At 41.7% G+C, this 7,500-nt stretch overlaps 1 pseudogene; it reads left to right on the forward strand.

The window, feature by feature from the left end:
• LOC128354788 (phosphatidylinositol 3-kinase regulatory subunit alpha-like) overlaps window positions 1-7,500 on the forward strand; it is a 23,409-nt pseudogene that overhangs the window by 7,451 nt on the left and 8,458 nt on the right.

Here is a 7,500-nt window from a genome sequence, read left to right on the forward strand (position 1 = left end):
TGGGCCGGTGTGGACCCTTCAATGGGCCAGTTCTGGCCCACGGGCCGCATGTTTGATGTAAAGGGTTAAACAAGTCTTAAAGCTGTTCAGATGAAGCTCACATGTCTCCCCCCTCTCTCCCCCCCCCCCCCCCCCCTCTCTGCCCCCCCCCCCCCCCCCAGAGGTCCGAGACCCGGAGGACTGTGCCCAGGTGCTGATGGGGGTGGCGGCGGCCCCCTCCTGCCCCCCCCAGTACGGCCTGACTCTGCTCAGCGTAGTGAGACACCTGGCTCGACTCTGCCTGCACGCCACCAGAGTCCAGCTGAGCCCCCGAAACCTGGCGGAGAGCTTCAGCCCCCTGCTGTTCAGACACACTGCCGGGTCAGTCACACACACACACACACACACACACACAGACACACACACACACACACACACACACACACACACACACATATACATATACACACACACACACACATATACACAGAGATACACACTGCTGGGTCAGTCACACACACACACACAGAGACATATACACACATATACACACATACATATACACACACACTGCTGGGTCACACAGAGACAGAGACGCACACACACACACACACACACACTGTAAGACACATATACACAGAGACACACACACACACACTGTAAGACACATATACACACACACACACACACACACACACACACACACACACACTGTAAGACACATATACAAAGAGACACACACACACACACACACACACATATATATACACACAAAATACACACCATTTAAACACAATAAAAGCAGTAGTGTAATTATAGCATGAAGAGTTACAGAAACACATGATGTCCTCACAAGGCTGGTTCTCTACTACACACACTCTCACACACACACACACACACACACTCTCTGGTGTTTCCTCTGTGATGCAATGAGTGAATAATTATTTTAGTTTTTTCTATTTTTGTATTTCCAGCAGCAGATTTTCACATTTCAGTTGTTTGAGTCATGAAGTTAAAACCAGAAACGTTTAATATGTTTCATGTTGGAGCTGCGACGGTTCATCAGTTAGTCTCCAGCTGTGAAATGAATCACTAAATATTTATATAATTAATTATTTAATCATCGCTTTGATTCATTTTGAAAGAAAACAAAAGTTTAAATTCTCTGATTCAGCTTCTTAAATGTGTTTCCTTTTATCTCTCTGACAGTAAAATTCATATTTTTAACACATTTTTCTGACATTTTATGGACAAAGCAACTAATAAATTAATTGAAAAAATGATTAACAGATGAAATGACAGTAAAAATAAAGACTTTATTTATCATTTATGTAGAATAACAGTCGACTTTACAGTGAAGTGAGACGAAGCTGCAGGCTGAATAATAATCAGATAAATTAAGATTTAAAACAAGAAACATTAACAGCAGCTGAAAGATTAATTAAATAAATATATAAATATTAGGGTTGTCAAACGATTAATTTTCTTAATCGAGATTAATCGCAGAGTTTCCATAGTTAATCACGATTAATCACATTTTGAATTGCATGTTTAAAATCCTGTTATTTTCCATTTGAAGGCAGTTTTAAGCCCATAATGTAAAGCATTTCTTACCAGAGTGTCTTAACTGGGAATCAATCACGGCTCTGCTGCGACTCCCACACTCCAAAATGGTCCTTTGGTGGAGCTGAGGCTGGCTTGGCTGCACCTGGGTGTTTAGCGTGGAGGTGCTAACTCAAACTCCACGTACTCCGGTGGTAGTTAAACTCCGTTTGACACAGGTTGCATTTTACTTTTGACTTGTCAACTGAAGCGTCTGGAAGTGTTTTAAAGTTAAACAAGCCGTTCAAAAGTCCAGTAGCTCTCTTACTTTCCATCAGCGCGGTAGGTTTACTGCAGGAGGCCACTTCAAAGCATAGCGCTACAGCTAGAGGAGCCGTCTACGGGGGAGTAGAAGGGACAAAAAGGCTTGCAACATTAAAATGCCATTAAAAAAAATTAACACGTTATGGATCGCATTAATCTGATCGCGATTAACACGTTAACGCTGACAGCCCTAATATACATATATATAAATATAATGTCATTAAGTTAAAAAAAAATGTGATTCCTTGAGTATGAAGTTATTAAAGCACTAATTTAAATATGACAGAGTTTACTGAAATATTGTAAAGCTCATATATTATGTTCCCGAGAAGCTGTTAACTAAACTTAAAGTCAGGAGTTTTTCACAATAAAAGTCTTTCCTGTTAAATGTGACTGAGTCTGTGTCTCTGTTCAGGTCTGAGTCCGGTCTGGATCCTCTGGTTCAAGTCCTGGAAATCCTGATAACCAGCGAACTCAACATGAACCAGGCTGCACCAGGTAACTGTGTGTGTGTGTGTGTGTGTGTGTGTGTGTGTGTGTGTGACTCAGAGCTCCTGGGTTTCTCTCGGTTCCTCTCACAGTGAAGCGGCGTCACTGTCACAAGTCACAGCTGTTACTCAACGTCACATTTTCGGTCAGCTGTGTGTCACATCCTTCCTCCCGCTGAAAAAAACCCTGAAACACCCAAACCTAAATCTGCAGATGTGGCGTCAGTGATTTTCATAATGTGGTTTATTAGAGTTCAAACTTCACTATCAACTCATCAGAACCGTCAAATGAACTTCAGATTTGACTCGTAATGACTGTACAAACGTCATTCTGCTCATTTCACAGTTTTATTACTATCAGGAGTCTTTTTCTCAACAGGCTCCACAGAAAGATTTTCAAAATAAAACAACCCGAGCAGACTCCTGATTCATATTTCAGCCAATAAACACAAATAAAGAAACTCTTTAACCACAAAGCTGACTAACCGGCAGTAAAAAAAGCACAAAAATCAACTAAATCTGAGCAAGTTAACATAATATTTGTGCTACTACAGTAATTACAGTAACCTAAAGACACTCATTCAGATTAGTTTGGGTTACCGTAATTACTGTATTAACAGTGCATCTTAATTTACCCAAAAGTAAGCTGCACTTTGCTTGTGAAACGCTCAAAGTGGAAAACGTGGAAGCGTGTGATGCTTTGTCCCTGTCAGATGATCTTTGGTTTGGTTTGTCATCAGGTTAGTCACAGGTTAAAGGTTAATTATGAGGTTGTTATACTCTGTTAACCTTCTGAAACTGATAGTCCAGTCAGTGTTCATACTTTTGATTTTTAACTTCTCATTTTACCTTCCTCACAATAATATCTGTCGCTGTTTGCAAAGCTATGAATGTCTTCCAGGAGAAACTGAAATAAGACATATATTCTTTACCTCTCCAGCTCTATATTAATATTCTGAGTCTCTACTGGAATATCTCTATCTTTACATGATTTCCAGTTGAAAAAAACTCCTTATTTATCTTCTACTGTCAGTTAATACAGTTTTAGCTCCTGTCTCTTTAAGAGCCCTGAAATATGAGAGTGGAAAGACCTTAGCAACCACCCTGGCAACCGCTAAGATTCCGGAATGCAGGGCAGTTTGTGGTCATGGCGACGGTTTCTAATAAATATGAGAAGGGAAAAAAAAAACATTTAATATTACGAGAAAAAATTAGAATAATACCTGAACAAATAATAATTGTAATTTTACGGAGAAAAAGTTAAGTTAAATTATGTGGGGAAAAAAAAAAGTTGATGGATTACAAGAAAATAGAGAGAGAGCGGAAACACCATAGCAACCGCCTAGCAACCGCCTTAGCAAGCAAGATTCCGGAATGGACGGCAGTTCGTGGTCACGGCAACAAGCCGACGTTTAACCAGAAAGACAAATTCAAAGTATTACACAAAGAAACTTTTAATGAAAATGAGAAAAATTATGAGAAAAATTCAGAATAATACCAGAACAAAAGATTTTAATGTGAGAGGAAAAAGTCGGGGAAAAAAAAAGTTGATATATTAGAAAATAGGTCGGAAAATTACACTTAAAAACTGGTCCAGAGCAGGTTGAATCCTGAGTTTTGACTGACAGGCAGCATTTCTACATAGTTATAAAATCACTAAAAGCAGAATGTGTCTCCTTTTTAATGTCCAACATGTTCATACAACACAAATAAACCGTCTTTTATATCATTTTAACATCTGAACGTGACCCTCAGAGCCTCGAGTTTATTTTATCACTCGATTCAGAGCTTCCAAAATAATGTTAAATGTGCACAAATGCAGTGAAATGCTGCTTCTGTTGAGATCAGCTCTGCAACACTGACCACATGAAGAGCAATGATCCACATTATAAGGACTGGCTTCATTTTAGCCACTACTGATCTTTTTTTTATGACTAATTAAACATTATGCAGAGATTCATTGATAATGAGAATGATTGATTATTGCATTGTTTCATTCAAGCCGTCAGTCAGCTGTGATTTTTCCTCCTCAGTCGTTAATTCAGCCGTTTACTCATCAGTCTCTGAGTCAGTCGCTCAGACCGAGCAGCAGCCCAAACGATGACATCATCCATCCACACAGTGAAAGATGCAGCAGAGGAGACAAGGGGAGAGAGGAGGAGGAGGGGGGGGTGTTGCCTCGGTGATATCACTACCATTGCAGGATTGGCTGGGGGCAACGGTGATGTCACACATCTCCAAGCTGCTCTCCTGAGCTTTGAACTGAGGCTGGTGTTCAGAGAGAGAGAGAGAGAAAGAAAGAGACACACACACGGAGAGAAAGTTGCGTCGTCTGTTTTCTTTTTTTAAGATTTTCTTCTTTCTCAAATTGAAATGTGGAGCGGCGAGGACGGTCGCTGACGTCGGATAAAAAGCAAAGAGACGTCTCCTGCAGTCTGAGGTGAAATGTGAAGAGGTGCAGGTGCAGTGAAACGGAGATCCTGCAGATTTAATCAGTCAACGCAGCGGAGAGAGGATGTAGACCAGGACCCGCTTCCTTCCACATGACGTCAGGGTTTTTTTTTTTTTTTGTCCGAGGCGGCCGACCACGAGAGCGATGAGCGAGCCGCGTTTGGTTTCACCTCTGAAGCGTCTTCGTAGGGGAGGCGGGTGAAGGTTCGGAGGGCCGATATGGAGCGAGAGGAAGGCGGCCGGGCCGAGGCCGAGCCGCCTCCGCCGCCGCCGCCACGGGGGCGAGACAAAATCCTCTGTTACATCAACATGCAGAGTCCAGGTAGGAGCCTTCAGACTGCGCTCATACTGAAGCCGTTAATGCGACACTTTCGGCAGGGTCATGTGACCTCATGTTGGGAACTTTGCCCACCGACTCGAACTGAAGCTGCTCGCTGTCGTCGAGGCTGAAGCTGGTTTGGTAAACGATACTCGTCTTCTTCTTTTGGGCGTTTTCAGTCTGTCGCAGGTTTACGTTATCGACCGTCACACATCTGGCAAAACTTGATGATGGTTAAACTTCTCGCTGGTTTAAAGTGGTCGGGGTTGAGAGTCAGCACCTTGTAATCTGAGTCCACGGTGCTCTGCTGGGGAAAGGTGGACTGCCCTCTCAGGGTTGAGTTGCTGCCCCAAGCGGAGGAGTTGAAGTATCTCTGGGTTTTATTCACAGTGAGGGTAAGATGGAGGGTAAGATGGAGGGTGAGATTGACGGGTGGATGGGTGCAGCATCAGCAGTGATGCGGGTGTTGTACCAGTACGGTTGAGTATCGGTACTCAGTAACTTTTAAGGTATCGACCTAAATAAATCGACATCAAGTAGTATCGAAACGTCTCCTGTCAAACGTCAAATCGATCCTTTTTACACCCAGAGTTATAAAATATGACTGTTTGTATGGACTTGCTCACAGCCAATCAACACCAATGTTCTCTGATTTTAATGCGTCATGTGATTGGTCCGATGCCACAGCAGCTACGACCCGTCTGTGGTGGTGAAGTCGTGGTGAATCTGAGTTAGCGTTAGTTAAGATGCCTCCTAAACGCTTTTACAGGGAGTCTATACTACACACTCTTACACACTATCAGACAGAGACTTGAATGTGTTAATGTTTATCTGATGAAGGACTCAGCTGGTATCAGGATCACTTTAAGGGTTCTTGGATCGGTGCTGGTATCAGGATCACTTTAAGGGTTCTTGGATTGGTGCTGGTGTCGTCATGTTTTCTATGTATCGGACCGTCCTGGTGAAGAAGGATCTGAGCCTGAAGGCGTCAGTCTGCGTCTCAACCCTCACCGACGGTCACCAGCTTTACGTAGTGATCCAAACAATGAGATGGTGGAGACAAGCGGCCCAAATGTGTCCTGTGGAGAGTGTCTGGACTCAGCCTGAGAGAATACTTTTGGCCATATTGTAGGAATTAGGGAAATATATGGTCTTAGGTTTTGGATATCTTAATATTGTGTGTTTTCCTGCTTTTAAAAGCTGCATTACAGTAAAATGATGTAATTCTCTAATCTCAACAGACTCTTTTATTATCTGCCTTTACGTGGAGATAAGTCGATAAAGGCAGATAATTACATCATTTTACTGTAATGCAGCTTTTAAAAGTAGGAAAATACACTTATTCAATATCACGATGCTACAATATTCAAAGTCTAAGACGATACATATAAAATATCATAATATCAAGATAATGTTAATTTATTGCGTCACATTGAAAGGAGCCAACTCCTGTAGAGTCCGACCGATACTGGATTTTAGGGGCTGATACCGACATTAGGGAGCAAAAAAATCCTGATATCGATATATAGGCCAATAATATTATATGTACGAATATTTACATTAGCACGTTTCCTCAAATGAAATGCTTGTGACAGAGATGTGTTATGATATTTTACAGTCTAACAATAAACATGCTGGGAATTTAATCATTATAGATAGCTATGAACAAAAAAAATACATATATTAAACTTGAATTAAGAAAAAGGCAAGGCAAAGGATCCATAATGCAATCGATAACGCGTCAAAAAATTTTAATCGCATTTTAATGTTGCAAGCCTTTTTGTCCCTTCTACTCCCCCGTAGACGGCTCCTCTAGCTGTAGCGCTATGCTTTGAAGTGGCCTCCTGCAGTAAACCTACCGCGCTGATGGAAAGTAAGAGAGCTACTGGACTTTTGAACGGCTTGTTTAACTTTAAAACACTTCCAGACGCTTCAGTTGACAAGTCAAAAGTAAAATGCAACCTGTGTCAAACGGAGTTTAACTACCACCGGAGTACGTGGAGTTTGAGTTAGCACCTCCACGCTAAACACCCAGGTGCAGCCAAGCCAGCCTCAGCTCCACCAAAGGACCATTTTGGAATGTGGGAGTCGCAGCAGAGCCGTGATTGATTCCCAGTTAAGACACTCTGGTAAGAAATGCTTTACATTATGGGCTTAAAACTGCCTTCAGATGTAAAATAACAGGATTTTAAACATGCAATTCAAAACGCCATTAATCGCGATTAACTATGGAAACTCTGCGATTAATCTCAATTTAAAAAATTAATCGTTTGACAGCCCTAAACTTTTTGGTTAGTTAGTTTTTAAAAATATCGGCACGTATCAGACAACATATTGACTGATACAGTTATATATTTGTGACAGGCCAATTTGGGCTGATCGATATATCGGTCGGGT

Source organism: Scomber japonicus, unplaced genomic scaffold, assembly GCF_027409825.1.
Source record: "Scomber japonicus isolate fScoJap1 unplaced genomic scaffold, fScoJap1.pri scaffold_583, whole genome shotgun sequence".
Lineage (NCBI taxonomy): Eukaryota > Metazoa > Chordata > Actinopteri > Scombriformes > Scombridae > Scomber > Scomber japonicus.